Source organism: Amia ocellicauda, chromosome 16 (genome assembly GCF_036373705.1).
Source record: "Amia ocellicauda isolate fAmiCal2 chromosome 16, fAmiCal2.hap1, whole genome shotgun sequence".
In the NCBI taxonomy this organism is placed as follows: Eukaryota; Metazoa; Chordata; class Actinopteri; order Amiiformes; family Amiidae; genus Amia; species Amia ocellicauda.
The window spans coordinates 26,496,875-26,519,644 of record NC_089865.1 but is presented as its reverse complement, the minus strand read 5'-3'; the positions used below and the strand labels follow the sequence as shown (position 1 = coordinate 26,519,644).

Genomic DNA, 22,770 nt, shown 5'->3' with positions numbered 1-22,770 from the left:
AAATGTTCCCAAATTTTCAGCTTCAACCACATCGCTGGGGAGTTTGTTACAGTTTGTAACAACCCTCTGTGTGAAGAAGTGTCACCTGTTTCCTGTCTTGAATGCCTTGAAGCCCAATTTCCATTTGTGTCCCCGCTGATCTGGAAAAGCTCCTCTGGTTTGATGTGGTTGACGCCTTTCATGATTTTGAAGACTTGAATCAAGTCCCCACATAAACTCCTCTGTTCCAGGGTGAAAAGGTTCAGTTCCCTCAGTCTCTCTGAGTAGGACATTCCTTTCAGATCTGGAATAAGTCTGGTTGCTCTCCTCTGAACTGCCTCTAGAGCAGTGATATCTTTCTTGAAGTGTGGTGCCCAGAACTGTACACAATATTCCAGATGAGCTCTAACTAGTGCATTGTACAGTCTTAACATTACTTCCCTTGTTATAAATTCTACACTTTTTACAATATACCCTAACATTGTTTGCCTTTTTTATTGCTTCCCCACATTGTTTGGATGGAGAAAGTGAGGAGTCCACATAGACTCCTAGGTCTTTCTCATGCATTAGTGTGACGATGACAAAGGGGGAACAATTGCCACCATCACGTGACCACGCCACCCCTATTTTATTTCAGTGAGGAGGGGGGTCTCACTATTCCCCCCCACTCCCCACACTGACTTTAGCAAGATCCCAATGCACACACCACAGAGTCAAAGTTCAGAGATACACACAAGTTTATTGCATGGGGTGCCAGGGAGGGCACAAAGTCGGCCGGGCTAGAGGCCCTACTACCAACAATAAGAATTAAAACCACCTTTAATAGTAGGTGATTGTGCTAGCAATCTAAAGAACAAAACACAAAATATTTAAAAGACAGGCACTAAAAACACTAAAACTAATCCTAAGAAGAATCCCCACTAAAACTACACTAAAACCCAAGCCTGTCTTGCCCCCCCCAGAAATCAAAGTCCCAGAATCACAATGCAAATGTGCAGAAAGGAGTCTTGGTTACAAGTGTCCATTCAAGTTCATAGCAGGTGGATCTCTGGGGGGCTTGGCAGTACGGGGTCCCCCTTCCACTGTGTCAGCCACTGAACCAGGCTCTGTACTGCCACCACTCCTGGGAAGGGAGAGAGAAACAAGGAAAGGACATTTAGAAGGGATGCGTCGTTGAGGCCTGGTAAGTGAAACCACCAATGTTATTCTCCCATTCACGTCCCTCTGCTATCCTTCTCCCCAGTGTGTCTCTCTCCACAGGTGCACTGCTTTCCATCTTGGGCTCAGTTGACCACTGGGGGAACCAACCATCTCTACCAGTCAAATAAGTAGGATAAAAAAACAAAAAAAATTCAGTCCAGTATCTATTCCCAAATTAACCATGTATTTTTCTGCTCAGGATACCACAGTCATGTTACACAAAGGCACCCAGGAGCCAGGAAGGGTGCACACCAATCAGTCAAAATGTGTTCAAAACCAATGAGAGTTTTCCCATAGGACGTCAGAGTACTTATCCTACCATGAGCAATTCCCCTGTTCCCGTCTGCAGGTTCCTCTGTTCCTCTGTTCCTCTGTTCCTCTGTTCCTCTGTTCCTCTGTTCCTCTGTTCCTCTGTTCCTCAAGCCTGCCCGCCTGCCCGCCTGCCCGCCTGCCCGCCTGCCCGCCTGCCCGCCTGCCCACCCACAGTGCTGTCCTCCTTCCTTCTCAGTCCCAGGGCTGTCTTGACTGCTCTCTGCACTCTTATTTTAAAGCAGGTTCTCCTCATTAGGGGTCAGGAGATAAATGAAAACAGGTGTGCTAGTTAAAGGAGTGGGGGACACCGCCCAATCAGACTGGTGTGTCCTTAATTAGTGTCTGCAGTTGGTGAAGAATGTTGCCTTCAAGTGAAAATATAATGAAGTGAAAAAAAACCCAAAGCAAATCAAAAAGTGAAAATTAACAAGTATTATAATAAGTACAAAAGTTAATGACAAGTGAAAATAGAAATCTACAACACTCCGTAATAAAATAAATATAATAAATAACACACCAATTAATAGGCAACACCAATCACCCCTCCCAGCACCTCTTGTAACATTACTTCATCTAGTTCTATTCCTCCCATAGTGTAATTATAGTGGACATTTTTGTTACCTTGCACTTGTCTACATTTAATTTCATCTACCAGGTGTCAGCCCACAACTAAATATTATCTAAGTCCCTTTGAATAGCCTGTGCTGCCAAGATTGTACTTGCTGAGCCATCTATTTTAGTATCATCTGCAAATCTGACAAGAGTCCAGATCATTAATATAGATTTGAAACAGCAATGGTACTGTACTGATCCCTGTGGAACTCCACTAACAACCTCACTCCAGTTAGAAGCAACTCCTCTTATCAACACCCTCTGTTTCCTAGACATCAACCAGTTCATAATCCATCTACTTACACTCACCTAAAGGATTATTAGGAACACCTGTTCAATTTCACATTAATGCAATTATCTAACCAACCAATCACATGGCAGTTGCTTCAATGCATTTAGGAGTGTGGTCCTGGTCAAGACAATCTCCTGAACTCCAAACTGAATGTCTGAATGGGAAAGAAAGGTGATTTAAGCAATTTTGAGCGTGGCATGGTTGTTGGTGCCAGGCCAGCACCATGTCACAAAGGTCCAATCATTTCAAATTGGTTTCTTGAACATGACAATGAGTTCACTGTACTAAACTGGCCCCCACAGTCACCAGATCTCAACCCAATAGAGCATCTTTGGGATGTGGTGGAACGGGAGCTTCGTGCCCTGGATGTGCATCCCACAAATCTCCATCAACTGCAAGATGCTATCCTATCAATATGGGCCAACATTTCTAAAGAATGCTTTCAGCACCTTGTTGAATCAATGCCACGTAGAATTAAGGCAGTTCTGAAGGCGAAAGGGGGTCAAACACAGTATTAGTATGGTGTTCCTAATAATCCTTTAGGTGAGTGTATATTACCCTTAATGCCTACAAGTAGAATGGTGGGCTCCATAGGCATTGCCAAATATTTTATGGCATGTGACGTCACCTGATTAATATTCCTACATCATATCCGGATGGAAGTGTACACCCATATCACCCTAATCCCCCACAATGACCCCCCTTCTTCTATCGACCCACCCCCCTCCTTCTATCCCAGAAGTGTACCTCCCCATGATCCCTCCCCGTAAAATCTCCTCTCTATTTAAGATTCAGCGCTACACAACACAGCTTTATTTCTCATTGCTTGAAACAATCCAACCTTTTCAAAATGTCCAACAACATCAACGAGAAACCCCATGATAAGAAAACCCATGCTAGGATTCCTTCGCTCACCAAGTTGAAGATTGAGCAGTCTTGGCTACTGACCGGTGGTGAGCGATGAGGTTACCGCTTTAAAAGGGATCTGGGTTATGTCGGTGTGGAGCTTTTCGCTTTGGATGAGAAGGATGTTATATCGGAACCTTTTGAGAAAGTAATTGAATACTCTTATGAGGACTGGCTGAAGGTAACCATCTGGAGAGATGTTGAACATGTGGATAAGGTGCTAGAAGCATTGCATGAGGGGTCAAGAGAAATGGTACCTATGAGACAGGGCTATGAAAGTTGTGAATGGGAAAACTTTCTGTGTTCTGGAAGAGTTGTTAAGAGTCTAACTATGACTGATGACAGCAAGTTGTTGTTTAGGTGGACCGTTATTACAAACCCTATTGACAATGTTGCTTTGGAGCAAGAAAAACAGGTGACTGAAATCGCTTTTGATGGTACTGACTGGCCGTTCTTGAAAGATGTCATAACCGATATAAATGAAGGTTTTTGGTACCTTGATCAAATGTGTTGAACTGAACTCTATTAAAATAAGACTATGTTGGATTATGGATTATATTTCCCCCTTGAAGGACGGTGATGACACTGAAACAGATGACTTGTGGGGGTTTGGTGGTGGGGCCGGAGCCGCTGGGGCCACTCTCTTCTAAGAGGGCGGGCTATCGTGACGTAGTGAAGAGACCATATAAAAAGCGCAACACCCCCGATCAAGGCTTAAAGAGAATGTCTTACCCGAAAGTGATGGATGTCGACAGGATGCACAGGCTCAGGAGATCCTGAACGGTTTTGCTTTTGCTGCACTGTCTATCGCTGACTCGTACAGTGGATGGTGGGGGACAATCCCTTATGACACTGGGGGCTGAAACAAACATTGCAGTAACCGGCACATCGGTTTTTAAGCTTATCGTTGAACGCTGCATAACAGAAAGGACAAACGTACGAACAACCCAAAAAAGCCGTCAAACTCTTTATTCCAAAGTAATGACTATCATTAAGGAAGAGAAACAGCGTCTGTTCGTGGGGGGCAGAATGCGTCTGAAATTTCACAAACACGTCATTTATCACACACCGGTACCACACCACAATTTTTAAAGCCAACTTCTCCTCAAACTTGACTTGATGTCTGAAAAGGCGATCATCTGTTGGGCGGTCAAACCAACACTCTGATGAAGCATTAAGGCCTCTTGCAGAGCTTGGGGTTCCGGGCTGTCGGGCGTGAGCAGTTTTTTTAAGCTGTACGCAAAACAGATTTTGTTGTCCCCATCGGAGCTCACCACTAACTGCCTGATCTTATTCTGTATTATGTCATTCTTCAAACATTTTGACAACTGTCTTCTACTAGCCCCTCCCTCAGGGTCACGCACCACATTTAGAACCAGGGTCAAACTTTCATTGGCTAAGATGGAAGCGTTACTCTGTAACAAGGCTTCAATTTTAGCCAAAAATTCCTCAACATCTAAGTTGGAGCCCCTCAGCATTACAGACAGGTTGCTAAACAAATCATCACCCCTCAGTTCTAACAGGACATCTCGGGGTCTAACCCTTTCAGCCACCTGCTCAATCATGCTTTGCAAGGCCTTGTGTATGTTGACAAATATTTCAGCATAATTGTCGCAATTGAAAAGTTCTGCAAAATTAAAATGCTGCATAATTTCAAAATTGTTATAGGCCGGTCTATCTATAATCACTGGTTCAACGACCCTCTTGTCAACATTTTGCCCAAAACCCTCACCACCCGTGTTCTCACCGACCCTGCCCTATACAACCTTATCAGTAACACAACCCTCCACATCACCCCCACAACCCGCTAAGCCACCCTTTTGGTAATGTGTAGCAACTAATCAGAAAGCGTTTAGATCAAACAAAAGATTTATTTGGAGTTTTGATACACGTTTGATAAATTATATCTGTTAAAGGGATTAGACTATTTTGATTTCACCAAGTGGTCAGCCCCCTGGACTGTATCTAGGAGCTATTAGCATAAACATAACCCCCCCCCAACCCACACCCACACACCCCCCCCTCGTTGTGAGCTATGTCACATTGAGGGACATCACTCAGCCCTCAACTGAGAGAGAGAGTGGGAGAGCGCGAGAGAGAGCTAAAATAAATAAAAAAAAAACCTTTCACCCTAAGCACTTTACTTAGATTGCTACAGTAAATGAATGAGGTCTAAAAGTTAAGAATGTAAGAAAATAATGTGGTATATTGTAACATTTGTAAGCCAGGATAAGGGACTGCTAAGAAATTGCACAATATGTTAAGTTTAAATCTTATGAACTTTTAAGACAGTTAGAAGGCCTTTACTAGAAGGTATTTAATTAAAAAAAGAATGAACTCATTACAAGATAGAGAGAGAGAGAGATAACTATTACTGAAACAATGGAGCTATTCTAACTTAACACAATCTTTTTTTATTTTAGGTGGGGGGGGGTCACAACCCACACTACCTGACACCTTCACACTCTGAACATTCACACTCTCCGGCAAGAACAAAGGCCTGCAGAATTGAGCTGTGTGTGTGGAGGGGGGGGGTCGATAGAAGGAGGGGGGCGGGTCGATAGATGAAGGGGGGTCATCGTTGGGGGATTAGGGCGATATGCGTGTACACTTCCGTCCGGATATGATGTAGGAATATTAATCAGGTGACGTCACATGCCATAAAATATTTGGGAACGCCCATGGAGCCCACCATTCTACTCACACAGTTTCAGTCTTTGGTGTGGAACCTTATCAAAAGCTTTTTGAAAATCTAAGTATATCATATCATATGCTTTCAGATCTACAGCTGCAGTTGCATGTTCAAAAAATTATAATAAATTAGTAAGACATGAAACCCATGTTGACTATCTCCAATAATATGGTTTTCATTAAGATGCTCCTCTATTTTCTGTCTAATCATTTTTTCCAACATTTTACAAGTAATGCAGGTGAGACTCATTGGTCTGTAATTTTCTGTCTCGGTTTTGTCCCCTTTCTTGTGGATTGTTATGACATTTGCAGTCTTCCAGTCAGTTGGCACATCCCCTGTTCAAAGTGTCATTTGGAATATTTCAGTTAGTGTCCAATAAATAATTTCCCTAATTTCTTTAAGTACTATTGGAAATATACCATCTGGCCCAGGTGATTTGTTTGTTTTTAATTCTGCTCGTCCCTCCTCCTCATTTATCCTGATCTCTCTTAGTGTTTGAATGTTAACCTGTGGCATGTTATCTGTTTTCTCTTGTGTAAAAACCTGTGTGAAATACTCATTTAGAACGTTTTGCTCTGTATCTGTTTAATTTCCTACTTTATTGACCTCTTGCTGTTGTAGTATTGAAAAAGGCTCTTTGCATTAGTATTAGCTCCAAGAGCTATGTTTCTTTCTATTTCCCTCTTTGCTTTCCGGATCCCTTTATTAAGATCTCTTTGCAGTTCAGCATATTCTTTGTATTTTGTTTAATCTCTATACCTTTTGTATGCATATACAGCATTTTCTTTCTCTTGATATTTTTTGCATATTAAACCATTTTGGCCAATGTTTGTTGGTCCTCAATTTGTTAAGTTTTGGTACAAATACTAGTATATTCCAGTAGTAAGTGCTGCATCATACCTTCAAGATTTGCTTTTCTAAAATTGTAGATCATTGTTTTAGACTTAGTCCTTGTTTTTTTAAAGAATGCCTCAAAGCTAACAATATTGTGATCACAGTTTGCCATTGGTTCTCTGACTAGTGTCCCTCTGACTCTATCCTGGTCATTTGAAATGATCAAGTCAATACATGAACTCTCCCTGGTTGGTTCCCTGACAAATTGAGTTAGAAAGCAGTCATTTACCAGCTCAACTATTTATATTTCTGCTTCTGTAGTCCCAACTGGGCTTTCCCAATCTATGTTTGGGAAATTGAAATCCCCCATGATAACAGCCACATCCTTGCTACATGCATTCCTGATACTCCATACAATGCAATATCTTTCTGAATATCCAAGTTGGGTGGTCTGTAACACACTCGTACCACTAATCCTCCAGATATTTTATTTAAAAGTTTAACCCACGAAGATTCTGTTTCATTAGCAGGATCTAATTTGAGTCTTAATGTCATTTCTGGCATATAATGCAACCCCACCAGCTCTTCGATTTTCGTCTCTCCTATACTGTGTGTATCCTTTCAACTTGTATTCATCCTCATCATTTTCTGTAAGCCATGTTTCCATCACTCCTACAACATAATAGTCACCCGCCAGCACTGTGGCTTCTAGGTCTAACATCTTGTTCCTTATACTCCTGGCATTGAGGTACAAACACTTCAGGAGTTTACGACTAGCAGTTACCCTTTGTTTTCTTTCCTTAGTGGAACATATCCCATTTTCAGAGCTCCCTGCCCCCCTGGTCCCTAGTTTAAAGATTCTCAATTACTCTGCACATACACTCTCCCAATGCATTAGCTCCCCTTCTGTTTAGATGTAGACTATCCGGTTTGCACAGGTCCCATCTATCCCAGAAGAAAGACCAATGCTCCATAAATCTAAAACCCTCATCCCTAATCCAAGATTTCAACCACATGTTAAACTTCCTAATCTCTGCCTGTCATGCACGTGGTACCGGAAGTATTTCAGAGAAAACTACCATGGAGGTTCTGCTGTTTAGTTCTGTTCCTAACTCTTTAAATTTGTCTTGCAGATCCTCTGTCCAACCTTTTCCGATGTCACTGGTTCAAATGTGGTCCATGACCAGGGGATTACCCGCGGTTTTGGCCAGTAGCCCATCTACTAGTTTAGGGAGATCTGCAACCTGAGCACCAGGCAGGCAAGATAACATGCAGGTCTCCTTATCACTAGAACACACTGTGTGATCTACGCCTCTAAGAATCGAGTCTCCTACTATAACTACCACTCTGTTCTTGGGGGGAGTGGGCACCATGGTGCTCTGGTGCTCAACAGCTCAAATGGGTCCTAATATAAACATCATAGGGGCTCATTTATTTCTGTAAAGGCACATGTACAGTGACCTAGACCAGGTCAGGGTCCAAATTTCTTGGTCAAGGTATATTCAAGGTCCAGACATCTGAGGGGGGGATCCCCTTCAAATTACCCTTTCCAACACACACACACAGACACACAATTCTGTGAACTAGTAATATAACGTTGCTTATATTTAGTGAATTCATTTGACAAAGTACAAAATAAAACGTTTAAATACGTGTAAATATTAGTATTAAAATGGGTTCAGACCACTTTTAATTTAAATTTGTGAAAGATTATTGTAGGCATATATATAAACAATAGAAACTTTTCAAGCATTTCGTGTCTTATTAGATTCAAGTCTTTACCATTCCCCTTTGTCCTACTGTGAACTGCAAAAAATTAATGTTGGCAAATGAGGGCAAAGATGATTGAGTAATTCAGGGCAGGGATCTAGGGGTCCTCCACCAGAAAATTTTGACAATTTGAGACCTGAAATGCACAATTCTAAGTAATTTTTGAAGTCATAAAACATAGCTCAAAATCTCCATAAAATCAGGCAGATTTGGATTCAAACATATCTTTGCTTCACAACCACATATCACCAGCGCAAAATCACATATCACTTGACATACAGGCAAAATAGATGCAGTTTCTGGTGCTTGTCAATCACAGCAATCTATTTCAGTGGGTCTGTGTAATTGAAACGGGTGAGGTTGCACAATTCCTGATTTGTGCACCTGCTAGAAATATGCGTCTTCATTGGAAATAAGCTGTTTGCAGCGCTGATGTAGGAGTTTCTAGGTGAATACAAGCTATGGCACTGTGCCCCCCTCCCAGTCATGTGTATGCACTTTTATATTTTAGAGGCGAGGTTGAAATATGTGCACACAATAAATGATCCGCAAGTTTAGCTGTTTATTTATAGAAATCAGGAAAAAAAACTGAATACCTTTTTTTTTTTTTTTTTGCTTTTTTGATGAGTACAAATGGGGGCTCTTGCCCCAATCCAGACAAACCGGACATCCCATATATATAGGACATCCCATATTAATAAGTAAAATCCTATTGGCTAATACCCAGGAAGGGCTGCTACTATGTTCCACACAATAACAAGCACTGAGTGCAACAAACCTCTGTAACATTACATTAAAAACAAAAACAAAGGAATCATGATAATAAGTTAATTAAAATTATTCTTGCGTTCCAGTCTGGTGGTCCGGATTTGGCCTGCGGTCTGCCTATTGACTACCCCTGACCTAGACTGTGCAATGTTATCACAAGCAGACATAATTGGACTAGCCAGAAATAACTAATTGCAACATTGTTTCACATGTCTGATGCCATGCCAGGTAGATTTACAGCAGTAAACAGCGAAGTTAAGAGTAGAACTTATTATTCTCTTCTGTAAGAAAGAGGAAGCTGGTGTGTCTGTAGGTGTGACTCAGTCTCTTCACAGGAAGGGCGAAGAAAATTGCTCAAGACAGTTCTTGCAAGACATTTGCACTCGCTCACCAGGCCCGTGTAACAGGTAAGATAGGAGAAGCTGCCCACACTTTCAGTTTGACAAATACACTTAATCTATAATCTGGCTTCAGTTGGGCCTCAGTAGCCTGTAGGCTCTTTGCCTTGGCCTCCCATCCAGTGTCAATGGTAGAGCCCTGCCCTCCCCCCAGTTTTCCATCCATCTGTGAACCACTGGTCATATGCATCCTTGTAGGCTGTGGCCTCAGATGTCCTCTTACACCTTCTTCATGGTAGAGTTCATCCCCTGGCCCCTCCCCCACCTTAGTTGTTCTACCGATTAAGTAAACCCTATGAATATCAGGCCCCTGCTCTATACCAGAATGCTTGGGTTTACAGGATGTGTGCAGCAGCAAGGACAGGGAACCCCTTTAGCAACAGTCCAGGCAAGAGTCTGCACTAGAGACTCCACTCCAATCATTATTGGAAGACACACCATTAGAAGAAAGACACATATCTGTGTTTATTGACATTTCTTCATTATGATATTTCGACTTGATATTGCGTGCTGTAGCCTCCCCCTGGATACGCACCAGTTTCCCTGAAAGAAGAATTAGAAGCAAGGAGATATTGTGCACAAATTAATCAAAGGATTATTAATAGTTATTAACAGTAGTAATATATGGCACTTTTTCGAAAGGGGGGGCTGCGGGGGATTTTACCTTTGACCTGAACTTGAGTTGAACTCGGGGGGGCCACTTCCTAGGGGGGTTAAGGGGGGATTTGACCTTTTGACCTTGAACTTGAGTTGAACTCGTGGGGGGGGTCCCTTCCTAGGGGGTGGGGGGGCCCTTCCTAGGGGGTGGGGGGCCATCCTAGGGGGTGCGGGGTGCTTGTACCGCGTCACAGAATAATTACCATATTGATGGGTTCCAAAGGAATGTGCAGGGTGGTGGGGGTCTTCAACTGTTTTTCAAACCCTCCAAAAGATTTGTCTTTAAGCCAGACTGATTCTTTAGTAAAATAGCTATTTTTCTCTATACGTGTGAAGCTCCAAAAGAGCGCTATGTATACCCTTCAGATTGTTTAGAAAACATAGATATTTTTCCCTACGCTAGTGAAGCTCCAAAAGAGTTGTATTTAAGTCCTCCCGATTTATTTAGTAGAATAGCTATTTTTCCCTACGCGAGTGAAGCTCCAAAAGAGTTCTATTAAAGCCCTCCCGATTCTTTAGTAACATAGATACTTCTACTTAAGCGAGATCCGCGAGGCTGTCTCTTCAACAGGGCCAAAGCTGTTACCTCTTTCAAATGGACAAGGGTTATGTCAGTCTGGAGCTTTTTGAGCAAGTGGGGGTGGGGAGGAGCTGTCTACGTCTTTAGTAACCTCGGATCGGTGAAGAATTTAAATATTTGCGGGCGGAGCTAACAGGGCACTGGTGACAGGTGGGGTCTGTTTTCAATTTAAGAAGCGGCTCTGTTTACGTTTGAGGCGATGGGCCCCCAACCCCCGGATAATGGAATGTGTTGAGAGATAGCGATCTGTAGAAGCGGTGGGGGCTGTGGACAGCTTGAGAGACACAAGATGGACTGAACTTTAGAAAATCCTGAATATGAGCAAAATGAAAAGAAATGTAATACAGAAAATGTAAATTAAAACTTTCAGTAACAGCATAATCTCAGTAAATACTACACCAACCCAAGACCAATATTTTCTTGCATTTCAGAATATATATCAAATGTATTATTTAAATAACAGATACAATGTAAAGATTGAATAAATAAAATTATGAAGTTTTAAAGGTGTGTGTGTGTGTGTGTGTTTGTGTGTGTGTGTGTTCACAACACCCGGTGATGTAAAAGCAATGTAACGTTACTAAGTTAAGAAATCCTTAAATATAGAAGAATTATAGAATATATATGTTATATAAGAAGCATAGACTATATATGTAGAAACTGGGACATTTCAATACAACTCAATAAAAGCAGCATTTGTAATAATATTAGCAACCAAACATCAAATTATTATGTAATATAAACCATTCATGCGTTAAGATTAAGTAAATACACTCAATACGATCTCAGCACATCCTCTGTGTGTGTGTGTGTGTGTGTGTGTGTGTGTGTGTGTTTGTGTGTGTGTGTGTTTACATATATACCGAGTGCAGGCTGGAACGCTTATCTCAAGGGCTCAGATTCTGATGAGAACGAGCTGTTATCTAGCCACTTGTATTAAAAAAAAAAAAAAAAAAAAGTTTAACTTAACACAATAACAAAGAATCCTACCTGAAACGATGTTGGAAACCTGTAACTATAAGGCTATCAAGATATAAGAGTTATTCTTAACCATTAGGCTGTATGAAGATATAAAAACATGATAACGATTTAATTAACGAATGATGGTTACCACAAAACATTTAGGAATCTGGTGGTACATACAGCCACTATGTGTTAAAAGATAACACGTGTGGTAGTGGTGGGGGATGTTGTAACATCAATCACTTGTAGAGAGAGAGAGAGAGAGAGAGAGAGAGAGAGAGAGAGCACTTAATAAGCCCCCTTGTCTAAATAGGTATTTTGGTTTTAGAATGTAATAAAATATAATAAGAGATGTATACAAACCTAGAAAAGACAACTTTATTTATTTCATTTTAAACGTAAATATATATACATAAATATATTCTTTACACAGTTTTAAACACATAGGGATATATATATATATATATATATATTATATATCAAAATAAATGGAAAGACCTACAGAAAACTTTATTAAACATATGTCAACAACAAGCATTGTACATGATGTACAACATACGATAGATACGTGTAATTTACAGAACATTTAAAGATATTAAGGTTAAATAAATCTAATAAGCCCAATAGTTTCATGAACAAACTTAGATTACTTATCCTCGAGCGCCACCCTACGGATTGTCAAATACATTTTTTCAAGCGCGTGAACGGAAAGTTTGCGGGGATTGCGGTGGTCATCAGCGCGTTCACGCGCACAGCGCGGTGTTTAAATGCGGGTTTGCGGCGGAGATTCAGTCCATTTGGTGAACACGCTGCCCGCACGGTCCAGAACACACAAAGAGACATCAGGATGCCCGGCCACGACCATGCGGAGCGGACACTAAACTTCTCAAACTTTGATGGTAAGTATAATTCAATTAATCAAGAAATATAATTGCGAAGTGTTTAGATATCCGTACACTAGTTCAGAAAGATTAAAAATATGCTACATTTACATACGTATTTAAGAAATCTAATATTTGAAATGTTTTAAATATATTTGAATTGTATTTAAACGTTTAAATTCTGTTTATAGGAAACGCTGATTTTCAAACCTCTCAAGAGCCTTTTACACTAGGTATTATTATTTATTGATATATTTTTTTAATATTTATAAATAATAGGCACAGCGTGATGTTTCTAACAAGCACCCGTGTATCTGCAGGATTACCGAGCGCCCCGTACAATGTGCTCGATTTCTACACGAGCGAATCAATGAACACGGGTAAGACTCATTTAATAATGTATCGACCGTATTAATTATACGCGTTATGAACGTATGTACATTTTATTTTCATATAACCATATTTACTTTCAGATTTGTTCCCGACATTAGATGACGAGCGACCCAGCACGTCAAACGCTGAGCCGCATAAGTTATACTTTCCATTTTATACATGTAATAAATATCACCAGGATGTGTGATGTTAAATTATGGATCTATACGGGCGGATTTTTATATTATTTTGTGTTTTTATCAGAGGATCTATCCAGACAGAAAATAACGCGTTCCGAGGGTGAGTGAGACCTTTATTCCATCACTCCGAGAGATGGAGCCGTGGTTATATTGTACACAGTGTGCACAATGGCTCTATTGTTTGGCGCTGTCCGGGCGTGCTGTGCTGAGGGCCTGCGCCGAGCCATCTGAGCAGAATGATGCGCACGCAGTCTGGCCCCGAGGCATGCTGGGATCTGTAGTGTTTAAAGGATTGTAGTAGTCTACGTTTGAAAGTGAAAGTAAACTGGCTGCGGCACCCAGACTAACCTAGGTTATTAACTTATGTTTATACATGTCTCCGTTTTAAGACACCGAAAGTGTTTCAGGTTCATCGGAGTCTATTTCAGACAGTTCATTACTGCGACTGATTACGCAGCAAGGTAGCCCCAGGAACGCCGGATCTAAGAAGACGTCTGCATTTAAATGGTCTGTTTGCATCGTTCATACGTTTTTACAACTGAGTATTTAAAACTGTTATTTATGAAACGATAATATTGTCCGGGTTCTTGGCATTTTAGAATGTACTTACTTAGACTGTTATTATTAATGTTTTCGTAGCACATGCTTTATTGAGACAATTATTAACGTTGTCTATTATTGTAATACAACATTCTAGATGTAGTTATTCTTTTAAACATTTATATATATATTTTTATTATGAATGGTCTATAATAATCTGAGCACTATTGTATTAATAAGAGTAAGAATAGTTCATTTAAAAGGTATAGGTTTACATAAATCAAATTATGATAATAATGTATTGTTTGTTTAAGGATGTTATTTATGTTATTATTATCATTGTTATGTATTATTATTATTTTATTATTATTTTTTATTATTATTATTATTATTATTTTAAATTATTATTATTAATTTTTTTTTTGTGTGTTACCGTCTGTGATTAAACGTATCCGTTCTCATGTGTTTCAGGTTCATCGGAGTCTATTTCAGACAGTTCATTACTGCGGCTGATTACGCAGCAAGGTAGCCCCAGTTATTCACCAACAACACCCCGAGAAACCGCCCCGGGTGTCTCCGCAAGTTAGGAGCCAGGACTCCCCTACGCATATCCAAAAACCGCCTGGACCGCCTGCATCACCAGTCAGGTATCAAGTGAAGAAGAAGAAGATCTAACTACAACCTTGCGGGAGACTATCAATCTACAGGTTGAGTTGGCATCTACGGACCTGCGTGAGTTGCTACATATAGTGTTGAATAACCAAAGACAGGTAATTGAGGGTCAAACAATCTTAATTAATGCCTTAGCAAGCTATATAAACAGGATCAGGGATTGAACATGTCTGAAAGTAATAAAAGGACCAATGATGCAGACATTCACGAGCAGGAGTCCAAAAGATCTAGAGAGAATGATCCTGACACGAATGATCCTGAGACCATAGCAAATGTACCGATTACCCCCGAGCTATTAGAAATGGTGGCTGAAATAAACAACCGACCGGCGCCTGCTATATACTTGTATCCCTCTGTAAATTCTGACTTGTTACAAATGGTTGATTCCTTAGAACACCTACCCCTTCCGAACGCAAACAATGTAACAAAACAACCCCAACTTATTACTAGTCCTGCTCCAACAGAAAACGTTCCTGAGTATGCATCTAACCACGTTGTAAATGACAATTGTTTTGACACTTTTGAAGGTCTTCAGCATGCTTTAAACAATGTACAACAAAGGGGTTGTGGCGGAGGTCAGAACAGTGAAGCTGCAGGTGTTAACAATGGGTTTAGTCGCGAGCTTAGCGCTGTTCAAAATATCAACAAAGTGGCTGAAGATGTTCGGGTTAGTAACCATAGATCAAATGCTGGTGGTGGTGGGGATTTCCATAATATCGATGCTGATAATAATGATGGGGGTGTAGAGCACGTAGACAGACCAAACTTCCGTAATTTTGAAATTAGCTTTGCAGAATTATTCAACAGCGACAATTATGCCGAGATATTTGTTACAATGCATGATATGCTTGATATGCTTGACCGAATTACCAAACGTGTTAGACCCCAGGATGTGGTGCAGTTGGAGCTGAGAGCGGATTCATTATTTAGCAGTGTTTTTACCATAATGAGAGGTGATGAGTTAGATGTTGAGGCTTTTCTATCTAAAATTGAAAACCTGCTTCAGAGTCAAGCCTCCATCCTGGCCGATGAAAGTCTGGTCTTGGTCATTAACGTTGTTCGTAACCCTGAGGATGGTGTTCGTAGGAGATTGTCAAGTTGTCTCAAGACTGAAATAATTCATAAGAAACTCAGGCAAATAGTGAATGAGGGTAATACAAATAACAGAACATGCTTTGTGTATAGTATAGTACGCCTGCTCAAACCTAATATAGTTGCAGAGCAGGTTTTGCATGATGCTTTGCAAATGCATCAGGCAGCGGGTCTATCGGAACAGGAGATAGTGACTTTCTCAGATATCCACAAATTTGAGGAGGTGGCGGGTGTTAAGATCGTAGTCTGGTACCGTTGTGAGATAAATGATGTATTTGATACATTTCTCACTCAGAGTTTAACCCCCACATTTTGTTTCTTTTCCTTCACGAAAATCATTACTACGGTATTAGAAATTTGAAGGCTTTTCTGGGTTGTTCGTACGTCTGTGATTTTTGCTACAAGGGTTTTAATGATAGGAAGAACCATCAAATCGCCAGGTACTGTAATGTGTGTTACCATCCGCAATGTCAAAAGGGTGAAGCTCCCACAGTGCGGTGTAAGGATTGTTTAAGGATCTGTCGGTCCGCTTTCTGTTTTTCCGAACACAAAATACCTAGAGGGGGTACGGGTCAAAACATCAGCCCTTGCGATAAAACAAAATTCTGTCTCCAGTGTTATAGACAGTACACCTATAAAGAGGATAAACCCCACAAGTGTGCCGCTCTGAGGTGTCATCTCTGTAACGCCGACTTAACACCCGAGACCGAACACCAATGTTTCATACAGTCTGTTAAACCGGTACCCCTACATAATAAGTATGTCTTTTATGACTTTGAGTGTAGGCAGGAAGGAGGCATTCATATAGCGAATTATATTCACTGTATAGACATGTTGGATCGCGAGTGGGCTGCGGTCGGTGAGTCATGTGTTGAGGGTTTCTTTAAAAAATACCGCTGTCCAAAGTATCGAGATTACACATTCATAGCTCATAACGCTAGGGGGTATGACTCTTATATATTGACAAAATATTTGGTGGAAAGCAGTGTAACCCCCGACATCATAGCGCAGGGCTGTAAAATAATGTGTTTCACAGACCATGATTTCAACCAGCGTTACATAGACTCGCTCAACTTCTTACCCATGAAACTGAGCGCTTTACCTAAAGCGTTGGGGTTTGAAACGCGAGAAAAGGGCTGGTTCTGCCACTTTTTTAACACGGTCAAAACACAGAATTATAGAGGCGTATACCCGGCACCCAGTTATTATGGGGTTGAATCCATGATGACTCGGGAAAGGCAGGACTTCTTCAACTGTTATGACACGGTTAAGGATGGCATTTTTGATTTCAGAAAGGACATGGCCGCCTATTGTAGAAATGATGTGTTGATCCTTAAAGAATCATGTGTTAGGTTCAGGCATGAAGTCATTAAGACAGCGGGTCTTGACCTTTTACAGTGTACGACAATAGCTTCTCTCTGTATGAAAATGTTTTGAGCCAATTTCTTGCAGAAAAACACCATCGCCATTACAACGCCAGACAATTACAGATCCCGACAAAAGAGTTTTTCTCCATCCATCCAGCCTCCATCCAATGGTTGGAATATATGTCTGACAATCATAACATCTTGATCAGACATGCTTTGAATTATGGTGAGGTTAGAATGGGTCCCTACTTTCTGGATGGTTTTTCAGAGGAAAATGGGGTTCGTACGGCTTATGAGTTTGCCGGTTGTATTTACCACGGTTGTCCTCGGTGCTTTGACGCAAACACTTTTAATCCTATCACTCATCAAATCTGTGGAGATATGCACTTTGATTTCTTACAAAGAATCGAGACTCTAAAAAACACCTATGGTTTAACTGTGAAAGTGATGTGGGAACATGAGTGGACGGCTATGAAAAAACAGGACGGTAGTGTATGAACATTTATGAAAACCTTTGATTTTCCTGAACGTCTCGAACCGAGAGACGCTTTGTTCGGAGGGCGAACGCAATCTGTTTACATTACGAGGCGAAGGCTGAGGAGAGAATAGATTACTATGATTTCACTAGCCTGTATCCCTTTGTCAACAAGACAAAAATTTACCCCGTAGGACACCCCACCATAATTTATTGCGACTTTCTCGATCTCCAGCAATACTTTGGCTTAATCAAGGTCACGATGTATCCACCCAGGGGGCTTGTCTTGCCAGTTTTGCCTTATAGAGCTTCGGGAAAATTGATGTTTCCGCTATGTAGAACGTGCGTTGAAACTGATGGTGGAGTGTCCACATGAGGATGATGAGAGGTCATTGACAGGGGTGTGGTGCAGCGTGGAGCTTTATAAAGCAATTGAGAAAGGCTACAGAGTCGGTAAAGTGTACGAGGTCTTGGATTTCTCTGAAAAATCTGACACGCTTTTTGCCGATTACATCATGACACACCTTAAAGGGAAGCAGGAGGCTTCCGGCTACCCTTCATGGTGTACTGATGAAACCAGTAAAGAGAGCTATATTCAGAAATATCTTGAAAAAGAGGGAATCAGGTTTGATCCAAGCAACATAACTGTAAACCCAGCGAAGAGACAGATATCAAAACTGATTCTAAATAGTCTGTGGGGTAAATCTGGAAAGCGGACTAATAGAATAAACACTACCTTGATTAAAGATCCATCGAAGTTTCTTCAATTTCTGTTTTCCAAAGAGCATGATGTGTCGCACTTTAGCTTTGTAACTGACAGAGTAGCTCAGGTTCAGTGGCGACGACCTCAGGATTTCCCGACCAAGCCGGGGAATGTCAACGTTTTTATAGCTGTTTTTACAACAGTTTATGCTAGATTAGAATTGTATAGTTTAATGGAGCGTCTGCAGGAGCGAACTTTATATCATGATACGGACTCTGTAGTCTTTGTCAGCAGACTGGGTGATTGGATGCCGCTGCTTGGAGATTATCTGGGCGAGTTAAGAAATGAACTAGACACCCAAGATCACATCGTAGAGTTTGTTTCTGGGGGTCCAAAGACATACGCTTATAAAACAGCTTCAGGAAAGAGCTGTATGAAGGTGAAAGGTATAACTTTGAATCACACTAACAAGAAACTGATCAATATCAAGTATCTAACGACTTTGGTTCAAAATTATGTTGCAGGCCTAGATCAAGGAATTCAACCTCAAGAGGTGATTACTTCCGGAAATCAGATCGTCCGAAATAATAAGGTGTACACTCTCGAAAACAGGCCACTACAGAAAAGGTTTCGGGAAGTGTACAACAAAAGAGTTCTTTTGCCAGACTATAATACGCTACCCTATGGATATTGACGGGGGATTCGATAACAGACTTCAACACCCCTTTTCATGTATTATATCGGGCCCTTCCAATTCTGGTAAAAGTTTTTTTCTTAAAAGGCTTTTAGAGAATTCTGCAACGGCTATAACCCAAACTCTCAATAACATAGTTTGGTGTTACTCATGTTGGCAACCTCTGTACGATGAGCTAATGGTTAAAATTAAAAATCTTAAATTTGTGGAAGGTGTCCCCGCATCGCTTTGTGATGATGATTTGTTACCCAGTGACAAATGCAATTTAATAGTGATATACGATCTCATGGAAACGGCTAGTGACAATAGCGAAGTGGAGAAAGCTTTTACAAAATATACACACCATAGAAATTTGAGCATCGTCTATCTAGTTCAAAATTTATTTTTTCAAGGTAAAAAGAGTCGAACGATCAATTTAAATGCTAATTATATTATTATTTTCAAAAATCCTAGAGATAAGCTGCAGGTGAACACTTTGGCCCGGCAAATGTACCCCAGAGAATCTAAATTATTTTTGGAATTATTCGAAGACGCGACTAAAAACCCTTACGGATACTTGCTACTGGATTTAAAAGTGCAAACTCCTGAAGACTATCGACTCAGAGTGGGTTTGCTGCCCCCAGATTGGCCTGTAGTCTACGTGCTAAAGAGAAGAAATAAAAAATAGAATGTTGGCTAAGATAAGAAGAAACCTACCACTTTTAAAGATATTATATGAGGGTAATCCTCGTCAGAGGAAAGCTGTGTTGTTGGCCGCCCCTTCTGATCTGATAGAAACTTTATGTGAAATCGCCTTAAACGTTCTACAGGGCAATATACCTTTAACAGCTTTTCAGCTGGGTGAACTAAAACAACAAAAGTCTGTTATGAAGATCCTCACTAACAAGAAGTTATCCGTTAAAAAGAAGAGAAAGGTGGTTTTATCGGACCCCTCTTGAGCATAGCCTTGCCTTTCTTAACCAACTTTCTAGCTTCCAGATCTGTATAGTAGCGATGGAATAAACCCAAAAAATGTTTTTGGTACCTCAAGAACAACTTGACAAACTAACAAAAACCCTGCCGCCTCCAGAATCCCTCCGACAGACTGTGGAAAATAATCTAGACTCTGAAATGAAGTCTATATTATCGCAATGCGATTTAAACCCTTATGAAAAAGTACAGCTTTATACAGCCGCCTTACAGAGATATCTGAGTATCGTTAAACAGGGTGCAAAAAGCCAGAGTACTCTAACTTTAATGTTGCCTTCGGAGAAAGAGCAGCTTTCTGAAAGTAGTGCGGTTATTGAAACAGAAGAAGAAGAACACCCTGTAGAGGCAGATGTGGTTTTATCAGATGTATTGAAAAGCATGCCTGTAAGAAGTCAAAGAAATGCAAAATATATTCTACATAAAATGTTTAACACCCCTCGGGTGACCTCCTGGAATAACCAAGGTGAATTTATTTTTAAAGGTTCGGGTGATTAAAGGATCGCACATGTTTGATCTGATCAAGAATGTAACGAGTTCTAATAAGATTCTGGATAGTAGGAGGCCTACGGGGTGGAGAGATTTCCTCCAAGCTTTGGCGTGTCTGAACATGCCTCAATCAACAATCCCTAACCAAACCACCCGTAACAAAATCTGCCTCTATAAGGCCGGTGAGAGTGATTGGGTTGAACCCCCCGCCAGAAAGAAAAGAATGAAACCTGCATCAAAACATAGATGGACACCTTATTAACGGTATAAATGTATACTTGCAGTTGGAAAGGGGGAAAAGCAAAGTCTTTGTATGTAACGTTTGATACTTTTATTACATTGTATATCCATATTTTGACATGTATTACACAATTTTTACAACATGATATATTCTTATTCTGTAATGTTTTTTTAACATTTTATAATGTAATGATTATATAGGATTATGTCAAATAAAAATGCTTTTGTATTAAAGCGTTTCTTTTCTTTAACACGCATGACATTTTTTTAAATCTTTACAAGAACAGACATTCTGTATACATGTTAGGTATTTAACATAGTTATTATTAGGACACAATGTTTGAACAAACCAGGACACAGTTTTATAGTTTTTTCCTAAATCAGGGCCATACAGCGTCATAACATTTGTGTAGGGGAGACCTTTAGCTCTATGATATAAGAAAAACACACAGTGTTGACCGCAGGTTGTAGTCTGTAGACTTTGCACTTGGCGACAGTTATAAACCGGTTCTTTAGAATTGTTTATTAAAAAGTTGTTGATCGTAGCTGGAAAATGAATACAATCTGGAGGGTTTCCGTAAGAATCAAAAAATTCGCCACAATGATCTTCCGTCAGATAAATAGCCAGCCACTGCTCTCCAGGCATGGTTTCAGGGTGAGTGTTTATTATAAACATGGCGGGTAAGTTCTTTAGCTTCAATTCAGGTAACTGATCGCAGGCATAGACTCCGTGAAACAGCTTTTTAGTGTAGGGGTTACAGTTCATGACAGCCGTGAGCTCTCTGGTGTTCATGGTTAATAATAATCATAGAGCACATTCCTTCTCTGATTCACTTCTATAATATTGTCAAACACGGCGTACACAACCATATTTACAGTACCAGCTAGGGGTTGCTTAAAACTTATTTCCAGTCTCATGTTTCCTGTTTTCACCAGGGAGAAATGTTGCCTGCACTCTTCATCGGGGGTTAGGTTGAAGGCGTACAAAGTGTAGCCGTTGACGTATTCAGCGCGGTTCATCAGCAGAGGCTGGTCCTTCAGATGTCTCCCTGTAGCGAGAACTAGACTGTAATATTCACGGACCGCGCAACCATTTTCAAAATCGGGTTGAAAAGGTTTGGCGGGGACCTGCGTGCCATCAACGTACAAAGCTATAAATTCTGCATTATAATGTTTAAAATTAAATGGATTCTTTGTATATGACCCTGTAAATGCGTCATTATCCACCAGCCCGATAATGACATGTTTTGGGAGCTGTCCGAGGAAGAGGTTTTCCTGATTCATAACGCGAGTTCCTGCCGCGATGCTGTGCACTTTCATATAGACTCTTTCAATGGGGTACTTGGCGTTAGTGGTCATTAGTGCCTGAGCGTGGCCTAGTTTAACAGCCAGTGAAACAGACACCTTTTTAAAAACAGAGAGGCCGATAAAATAATGAGTTTATATTTTTCATCATCATCGCTCATCAGACAAAATTCATTTTTGTTCCGAATCATTTTTATCTTAATATCAACCCCGTTGAGCATCAGTTTCTCTTGAAAAAATATGTCTGAATGAACATGACCAAAAAGCTCAATTGTTTTACTTGCTGTAGAAAATGTTGCTCTTTTTTTCAGACCCGCGTTGGTGCCACCTGGATCCTTGACATCCATGGCGGCCGGTGTGTCTTTGGCAAACAGCCCGGGGCTGAACTGTTTGTTTAGAGTCTCCTCGCTATAATTGAGTATACACTCCATCAGTGCTCTATAGGGGTATGTATTACTGCTTTGACTTATCAGTCAATCCCCCAGGGTTACATCCACTTGCAAGACGATGGTGGCCACTGGGTAGTTGATAACCCCCACTTTGGCCTCCCTCTCGATAGCCTGTCCTTCTTCAGTCACAATTTTACAAGTGAGTAAAATAAGGGTATTATTCAAATCTAAATAAACTTCACCATTACCGGTTATGAAAAATTCCAGAGGGGCGGATTCTGAAATGGCAGAAAGAGGCGAAATCTCCACATAGATGCTTTTATCGATACTCGTTTGTGTGTAAGGGACCGTAAACAGATCCAGTTCTGATTTCACACATTCTTCCGACATGTTGTGTACAAAAGCCATGATTAAAATATATA

At 40.7% G+C, this 22,770-nt stretch overlaps 1 long non-coding RNA gene across 1 annotated transcript in view; it reads left to right on the top strand.

Annotated features, from left to right (window-relative positions):
* Positions 1–12,801: 12,801 nt before the first annotated feature.
* The window catches only part of LOC136711779 (uncharacterized), a 37,227-nt gene continuing 27,258 nt past the window's right edge, over positions 12,802–22,770 (top strand). The window contains exons 1-2 of the long non-coding RNA XR_010804776.1: positions 12,802–12,862; positions 13,036–13,224. This is a non-coding gene — a long non-coding RNA (uncharacterized LOC136711779). The remainder of the gene's footprint in view (positions 12,863–13,035; positions 13,225–22,770) is intronic.